The sequence below is a fragment of the Hyperoodon ampullatus genome (genome assembly GCF_949752795.1).
Source record: "Hyperoodon ampullatus genome assembly, chromosome: 5".
Lineage (NCBI taxonomy): Eukaryota > Metazoa > Chordata > Mammalia > Artiodactyla > Ziphiidae > Hyperoodon > Hyperoodon ampullatus.
The window spans coordinates 40,807,943-40,817,499 of record NC_136918.1 but is presented as its reverse complement, the minus strand read 5'-3'; positions in this window follow the sequence as shown (position 1 = coordinate 40,817,499).

Here is a 9,557-nt window from a genome sequence, read left to right as displayed (position 1 = left end):
AAAGAAAGAAAGAAAGAAAGGAGGGAGGGTGGGAGGAACATGGAAAGAAAGAAAGGAGGGAGGGAGGGAGGAATGAAAGCAAAAGGAAGAGTGAATGGAAGAAGGGAGGGAGGGAGGGAGGAAGGAAAGAAAGAAAGACAGGAGGGAGGGAGGGAGGAAGGAGAGAAAGAGAAAGTGGAAAGAAGAAGGGTGGGAGGGAGGGAGGGAGGGAGGAAAGAAAAAGAAAGAAGGAAAGGAGGAGCGGAGGGAGGGAGGGAGGAAGGGAAGGTAGGAAAAAAAGAAAGAGCAGGTAAAGTAAAATAGAATAAAGTATGAAATATAGTAGCGTTATTAAAATTAAAAAGTAATTATTGAAAAAAAAAAACGGACAGATAGAACCCTGGGACATATGGTGGAAGCAAAGCTATACAGAGAGAACCTTACACAGAAGATTACACATACACATTCACAAAAAGAGAGCAGGGGGAAAAATAAAAAATCTTGCTCTCTAAGTCCACCTCCTTAATTTGGAATAATTCGTTGTAAAAAGAGGAGAAGGGGGAAATCTTAAATCTTGTCCTCAAGGTCCACTTCCTCAATTTGGGATGATTCGCTCTCCATTTATGCACTCCACAGACGCAGGGCACATCAAATGGGCCGTGGAGCTTTAATCCGCTGCCTCCGAGGCTGCACAGAGAGATTTCCCTGTCTCTGCTCTCACAGCTCCCGGGTCTCAGCCTTGGACCTGGCCCCGCCTCTGCGCGTAGGTCGCTGGAGGGCGTCAGTTCTTCGCTCAGACAGGACGGGTTTAAAGGAGCCACTGATTCGGGGGCTCTGGCTCACTCAGGCAGAGGGGAGGGAGGGGCGCGCAGTGTGGGGCGGGCCTGCGGCGGCAGAGGCCAGCGTGACGTTGCAGCAGCCCGAGGCGCTCCGTGCGCTTTCCCGGGAAAGCCGTCCCTGGGTCCCGGGACCCCGGCAGTGGCGGGGTGCATGGGCCCCCCGGAAGGCGGGGCGGACAGTGACCCGCGCTCGCACACAGGCCCCGCTGTGGTGGCGGCAGCAGCAGCCCCAGCGTCCCACGCCCGTCTCCGAGGTCCGCGCCTGTCTCCGGCGCTTCCCCAAGCAGCCCTCTTAATGCCCTCTCCTCGCGCACCAGAAAACCAAAGGGAAAAAAGTCTCTTGCCTCTTCGGCAGCTCCAGACCCTTTCCCCGGACTCCCTCCGGGCTAGCCGTGGTGCACTAACTCCTTCAGGCTCTCTTCCTGCCGCCAGCCCCAGTCCTCTCCCTGGGCTCCGACTGAAAGCCGATACCCGAGCCTCAGTTCCCAGCCCCGCCCGCCCCGGCGGCCAAGCAGACAAGCCTCTCGGGCTGGTGTGTGCCTGAGGGCACCGATCCTCTGTGCCAAAATCTCTCTGCTTTGCCCTCCGCACCCCTGTTGCTGTGCTCTCCTCCGCTACTCCGAAGCTTTCCCCCTCCGCCACCTGCAGTCTCCGCCCGCGAAGGGGCTTGTAGTGTGTGGAAACCTTTCCTCCTTCACGGCTCCCTCCCACTGGTGCAGGTCCCGTCCCTATCCTATTGTCTCTGTTTATTCTTTTTTTCTTTTGCCCTACCCAGGTATGTGGGGAGTTTCTTGCCTTTTGCGGGGTCTGAGGTCTTCTGTCAGCGTTCAGTAGGTGTTCTGTAGGAGTTGTTCCACGTGTAGATGAATTTCTGATGTATCTGTGGGGAGGAAGGTGATCTCCGCGTCTTACTCTTCCGCCATCTTCCTCCGGGGTCTGTGGGTGCTCTCTTCACGAGCCTTCTGCTAGGTTGCGTTTGCTCACTTCACTCTGTATCAGAGGGGCAGAAAGGATTTCTCCAACACTTGGCACTGCTGGCAACTCCCAGAAGAAGACTTCCAAAATCTGTCAGAGGCCGCGGCTCCTCCTCCTGGCCCGGTGCGGGACTCGCCAGGACTGTCCGGGGACAGTCCAGAAAGTTTGTGCCACCACCGCGCTGGGCACCGCGAGGAAGGGGGAGCGGGCTCCTCGCCGGGACCGGGACAGTCCGCTCTGCGCCCCGGCCAACGGCCGCTCTCACGCCTTGGCCCGGGTCCTCCCCACCCAGCTCCAAGTCTACAGCGGCGCCCCGGGAAGAAAGTACGAGGTGGGAGAAGGTCGGAGCGCAGCTTTCCGACGGTGCGTCAGCCGGTGGCGGAGCCGCGCCGCTCCTGGGCTCCCCCGCCCCCCAAACCCCCATTCAAGTTTCTTACCACAAACCTGATTCGTATCGTATTTGATTTACTTTTATGTTTCTTTTTATCCATTATTTCTGTTTTTGTGGCCTGAGCTATACACTGCACAGCCTATAGGGGGCATCATTCACGTAGACTACTGTAAGAATGGTGTCAGTTTGGGTTTTTGCAAAAAGATGGCCCTGAGGCAAAGACTATGTTTTACTCATCTTTCTACAGCAATTCTGTTTGGGTCAAGATTTGGCACAGAGTAAGCACTAAATAAATGTGGCATTGAGTAGAGGATAGTTTCACTGAACATTCCAGCAAAATTGATTTGTTTCCAACATCTTATGAAGAAGTAAAATAGGTAGTAACGTGGCTGCATCTAGACATTATTTTTATTGTATCTACATTTTCTGTATTATCCTTTTTTTTTTTTTTTAAGAAGGTACATAATCAGAAAATGTGCATGTCTGTATGATACATTATGATAACTTGGGTTCTTAATTTTCTAATGAGACTCTCAATGCCGAGTCTATATATATTCTATATATTATTATTTGCCCACGTACCGCAAAAAAAAAAAACCCACATCCATTTTATGTACATCTATATTCTATCTATTTTTACTGCCATAAGATATTCCATTGTGTGAATATACCACAAATTATTTACCATCCCCTTACCAATGGATATTTGAAAGGATTCCAATTTTCTCACTATTACAATTACTACAGTTGTTATTCTTATATGTGTATCCTTGTATATATGTAAGAGTTTCTCCAGTAGTGAACTTTTATATGAATTTGGGTGTTTAAATTTACAGTATAATGCAATATTTCAAAATTTGTTGGACCAATTGAGAGAGACCTACCACCATTGATCCACGTTCCCTTCAACACTTGTATTATTAGACTTCTTAAATGTTGCCAATCTAGAGAATATGATTGGGTCTAAATTTGCATTTTTATTAATTTTATTAATCTTTTATTATTAAGTTTATTAATAAGGTTGAGCATATTTTCATACTTTTAATGACTTTGCATCATTTATCTTTTGTGAAATGACTTTGCATGACTTTTGCTCATCTTTCTATTGAGTTGTGTTTTTTAATTGATTTATTGGTGTTTCTTTTAGATCTGGGTATTAAATCTTTGTTTATTATATACTATGTGGTGGCTATCTCCTCCCCATTATAGATTGTCTTTTTATGTTCTTATTATGTCTTTGATGATTATATTCCTATTATGGTTTTTTTGTTTGTTTGTTTTTTTTGTGGTACGCAGGCCTCTCACTGTTGTGGCCTCTCCCGTTGCAGAGCACAGGCTCCGGACATGCAGGCTCAGCAGCCATGGCTCACGGGCCCAGCCGCTCCGCAGCATGTGGGATCTTCCCAGACCAGGGCACGAACCCGTGTCCCCTGCATCGGTAGGCAGACTCTCAACCACTGCGCCACCAGGGAAGCCCCCTATTATGTCTTTGATGAACAGAAGTTCTTCAGTTTAATGTAGTTGTATATATCCTTTTTTAAAAATATGGTTTGCTTTTTGTGTCTTATTTAATAATTTAAAAAAATCCTGTAATTTATGGTAAAGAATTCATTCTCCTATTTTTTTATTTTGACATTTTTTTTAAGTTTTGGTTTTCATATTCAAGTTTTTAACCCATATGGAATTGACTTTTGTATATGGTAGGAGTTAGAGATTATTTTTCCCCCACATGGATACCCAATTTCCCCACAACATATATTGAAGCATCCCTCATATCTCCACTGATCTGCAATACTGTCATGTCTTAATCATGGTTTTACATATGCTCGAGCTATTTTGGACTGTTCATCCCACTGTTCCCACCTCACTGTTAAGTTAGTTTTTCCTTCCACTGGGGATTTCTGAGAAAGTTTTGATTTTCTGATATACGTGCTATTATTTTCTACCTTTCTCTTTCTTCCTCTTTTTCTTCTTCATCTTTGTATGTTGAATAAGGCAATGAGGGTGAAGGAAGAGTAGAAGTCTTGAAGCCATAAAGTATCTATGAGAATGGAAGCCACATACTGAGAATGGAAGCCACATTCTAAGAATGATAAAGTATGAAGATAGAATATACCTTGTTATTTGGCGGTATTACAGATTTTTCATGCCACATTTGGATTACCTACCTCTGGATGACTTGTTATACAACAAAAACAAAACTCTATGTGGTTAATTCTCTGTACTTTTATGTGAAATTCAAGAGGTGCTCTATTTACATTTCTCTTCAAATAAGAATCTGCCATAGTGGGGACAGTTTGCCAACGGCTTTCAGCTGCACTGCCATTGGGATCTGCTGCAGCCTTCCAGCTGAAGCCACACTTTTGCTGGACAGCTCCCAGATAATGACTAAGTGCAGCAGGGGTGCTAGAGCCTGTCCATTTCTGCCCAGTGCAGGGCTCTTCTATGGACATCCTTTAAACCATAGCTCCCCATGGACTGGCCCCAAGACTTTCTCAGAGCTGCACATCAGGTTGAGGCTTTTCCTGCAGAATTATCCTCTCTTCCCTCTCTCTTTTCACAAGTGTTAGACCAGGCTGTGTTGACTAACTATGGCCCATGGACCAAATTTGGACCACATCCTTTTTTTTTTTTTTTTTTTTTTGTATGCTCTGTAAGCAAAGAATAGTTTTTGCATTTTAGACAGTTGTAAAACAAACAAAAAAAAAAGCAAAGAAGAATATATAACAGAGACTATATGTATCCCATAAAGCCTAAAATATTTACTATCTGGCCCTTTACAGAAAGTTTGCCAACCCCTGTAAAGGCTTTCCTGTCTATTCCTGCTTTCTTTACCCTTGTTCTTCCACGGGAATTAGCATTCCACCTGTTGCAGTTCTAACCTTGTCTTGACGTTCTGCCTCCCAGAATACTTAAACTGAGACATTTGGTCTCTGCTACTACATTAAATTATTAAAATGTAATCATTAAAAAGTAGATTAGTAAAGGGCAGAATCAGGACGAAAATCCAGGGCAGGCTTATGACTCTAATACACCAGACTTTTTGAGGATACTTTTGAGAACACTAGAATGACAAATTTGTAAGATAATAAAATATTCAATAATGGGTAAAATAGATTTGGTTTCTACTTTTATTGACCTTTTAACCTAGTGATTATAGGTATCAACTTAAATGTCCAAAGACTGGGACATATTTTCAACTTGGTAAGTCATATGAAACTAATGTTTAACTTCTCCCTTCTTTTGAAAACACTTTCTTCACTCTAGATTTCCACACTCCTGCCTTTTCCCACTGTCTACTGGTCATCTCTACTTGGATGGGCAATAAGCATCTTAAACTTAACATGTCCAAAATAAAACTTCTGGTTTTCTCTTCATACCTACTCTCCTCTAGTCTTCCTTCTCTGGTTTTTGGCAGCTCCATCCTATTAATTGCTTGGACCAAAAATCTTGGAGTCATCTTTGACTCTTATTTTAACATGACATCTCACATCCAGTCAATCAGCAAAACTGGCTGGCTCTACTTTAGAATGTTACCCAGATTATAACCACTTCTTACTACCCACTACTATCACCAAGCCACCTCTTGCCAGAATTATTGGTAATATCCTTCTATCTGAACTCACTGCTTTTCTCCTTGCCCTCCTATAGTCTATTCTCAACAGAACAGAAAAAAATACATCTTAATTTAGATCTTGTGCCTTCTCCGCTCAAAACCTAACACTGTTTCTTCCCTTTACTTAATAGTAGATGAAGTCCTTACAATGGTCCACCATGCCCTATATGGTTTAGATTCCCCTTCTCTTCAAGCTTTCATCTCTTATTACTCTCTTCTACCTTAAAGCATTCCAACTACCCTGGCCTCCGTACTCTTTTTTGAACATTTTATATATAATTCCACTTTTGAGCATTTAAGCCTGCTTTTTTTTTTTTTTTTTGGAATGTTCTTTCCCCTAGGTAATTGATTTGCTTCTTATTCTCCTTGATATTGTTTCTTAAACATCACCTTTTCATTGAGGACTTCCATGACCTTATTATTTTAAATTGTTACCCTCTTCCAACCTTCTGAGTCTTGCCTACTTTAGTTTTTATCTATATGGTTTATCAGCATCTAATATACTATATATTTAGCATGTTAATTTTACTGTCTATATTCCCATATAGAATGTAAGTTCTAAGAGCGAAGGGTTTTTTTGTCTGTTTTATTCATGGTGGCTATGTTGCACAAATCCAGGGCCACCATTTCCTTTGTGGCAGAAAATACTTGGCGAATATTAGCTTCTTAAAAATATTACTGAATGAATGAATGAATGTTTATGAACTCTGCATGGTAACAGTATATTACTATACACTTGAATGGAAAACAAAAAAGAAATCAAAATTATTTTTACTATGTGATACTATGAAAAAAAAAGTAAAAAATAACAACAGGGCTTCCCTGGTGGTGCAGTGGTTGAGAGTCCGCCTGCCAATGCAGGAGACACGGGTTTGTGCTCCGGTCCGGGAAGATCCCACATGCCGCGGAGTGGCTGGGCCCGTGAGCCATGGCCGCTGAGCCTGAGTGTCTGGAGCCTCTGCTCTGCAACGGGAGAGGCCACAACAGTGAGAGGCCTGCATACCGCAAAACAAAACAAAACGAAACAAAAAAAAAACCCAACAAACTCCAAAGCTTATCTTTGGGAAAGAAAAAGCAGCTAGAGAAGCTCACATCAAATTATTAATAGTTTTGCTTTTGAATAATAAGGCTATTACAATCTTTAAAATAATTATTTCTACTTTTCTATATTTTTCTACTTTATTATTAATACATTTTAATTTTATTATCAGGAAAAATAAATATTGTGGTAAAAAATAATTTTCAAAAATAAATTCCTTTTTACTTGCTGTATTAGAGGTCATTTTTCTTTCATGTATTCCACTCCCATCTCCAGGCAAATATTTTCTGCTACCCCTGACCCTTGTTTCAGATGTCTGCTTATTTCAGGTCCCTTATAGGCTTTTGGACTTTTTATAGTTAGGCAGCAGCAATAGACACCTGGGGAAAGCACAACGTTAATGGAAACAGGAAACTTAATGGACAAAAATGATTAAAAGGAAAAAAGCCCCGTTGGGAGAAGAAAGTACTCTGGTCCAGGTCATCTCAGTTAAGAAATACTTGTCCAGTTTTCAAACTTTATCTTTCCCCAACTGGTTAGAGAGAGAGAGAGAGAGAGTGAGAGAGAGAGAGAGACTGTGTGTGTTTACATTTTCTTTTTGGGGGAACAGAGAATAAAAGCAATAAATCATGGAAATTATTACATAAATAAAATCAAATCACAGAAATGTTATTCAATTAAAAATAAATGTAGCAAGATGATACTTTGGCTAAGGACTTTCCTGAAATTTTCATATAACAAAGGAAAATAACTCAGTGATTATAATATGATAAACACTTATACTCTTGGGCTAATATTATTTGTTAAACAGAAGGCTGTTCTTTAAACGGGAATTTGCTTTGTATTAATTACTACTGGTGGTGACTTAAAAAATAATAGAAAATGACAAGAAAGAAGGTTATTTACCAAAGAAATATGACAACAGCTTCTGAAGACCATCTTCTTCCCTCCTCTCACCAAAACAAACAAACAAAAAAACCCCTAAAACCAGAAAATAGAACCATAATGTTAGAGAAAGGGTAAATAAACAACATTTCATCTATGAAGTGCCTGGATGTGGTTTATATAGAAAATTTTTTGAGCAAGCTTGGTCCTGAGAGATGACATAGCTCAGTGATGTGCAATTCAGAATGTGCAGTGGAATCCACTGGGAAACTCATACCTGATACCCTCCTCTCAGAGACTCTGATTTCCGTAACCTGGGTTTAAATCCTTGGAATTGGGAAGTTTCAAAAACTTCCAATGTTCAAATGCTTCCATGTTGTTATGGATAAGAACCACTGCATGGGGCCAAGCTCTTCCTTTTACAAATGAGAAAATAGTGGATGGAGATCTCCATAGCTCACAATGCCGATCAATGGCAGAGCCCAGTGCTAGATTTCAAATTCATTTTTCTTCCCACTTAACACTCTTCACCCTCCTGGGGCCCAGGAGAGGGTCTTATTTATTTTCTATATCCTTTATCCTTGTCAACATTTAATGGCACTGGCCCATGGTAGGTGTTCAGTAAATATTAATTAAATAAAGTCATATCTCTTGTCTAATTGCTGATATTGGCCATGTGGGAAAAACCTGTCAATGGAAGATGGGTATTAAAAATACTGCGAGTTCTGAAGAGCTTGAGCATTGAGAATGTTTCTGTGTTTTTAAACTCAACAGTCTGTCCCCACATAATCCTGGAACCTGCAGTGACTTCTGCCAGTTTCCATGGTACCAGCTAGTTACAGAGATTTTAGGGCAGGTTGGGGGTACCTGGGTTATATCTGGGGTGGGGGAGGAGACTGCAGAAATCTTATACCTGAGCCACACTCAAAAGGAAGGAAAAAAAAACCCATTACCAGATTTTACTAGGATTAACAACAGGCTTTAAAAGGTTGGAATGTGGGAATGGTATGGAGTTTTCCCTGGACCTGGGCATGGATCCACATAGTAAGTACTAATTGATGAGTAGGAGAAACGACATGGTTTGCAGGACAATGGCCTCCATAACGAGGAGCTCACACAGAAGAGGTGTCTACTTAGTATGACTGACAATCCAGGTTTTCTCTTAAGAGTACTTGTCAGGAGCACTTAGGAATTGTATTACCTCTCAAACTTCATGGGTCTGGACCCCTCCTCAGAAATTTAAATTATGTAAAAAAAAGTGGGGATTCTGATGCATCTGCTTAATTTAAAGGGACTGAGAATAATCTTAGTCTCTCACCCTTAAGGCTAATGTCCACATAGAGCTCCACATAGAGCTGCAATCCTTTGTTTACAAGCCTGTCTCTTTAATACGTAATAGGAGAGGTTACAACTAAGGCTTTATCAATTACTGATATTTTCAGATAACAGGTGAATGAGTTTCATCACTTGCTTTTCTAAGAAGTAGTTTTGGTAATAGTCATTACAAAAACAATAATGGATTTCTGGCTGTCCTTCTCTCTTCCAACTTGTGAGAAACAAAACTGCCTTAAGCTTTCACGATGATTTACAGTTGGTGATTTTATCCCTTAGTCATTTATTGTAGCATGTCCCCTTTCTATGGATGAGGAAAATGAAGTAACGTCTCCTGACATTCTCTTGTAGCACCACCCTTGACTAGGAAAAGCATAGTTGGAGAGAATAGGGCATTCCAGTGGGTGGAGCTACTCAAATAGTTGACAGGTGGTGCAGAGGCACCATAGCTCTTTCCTAGTAACACATGGTGAGTCAGATCCTATCCCGAGACATCTCTTC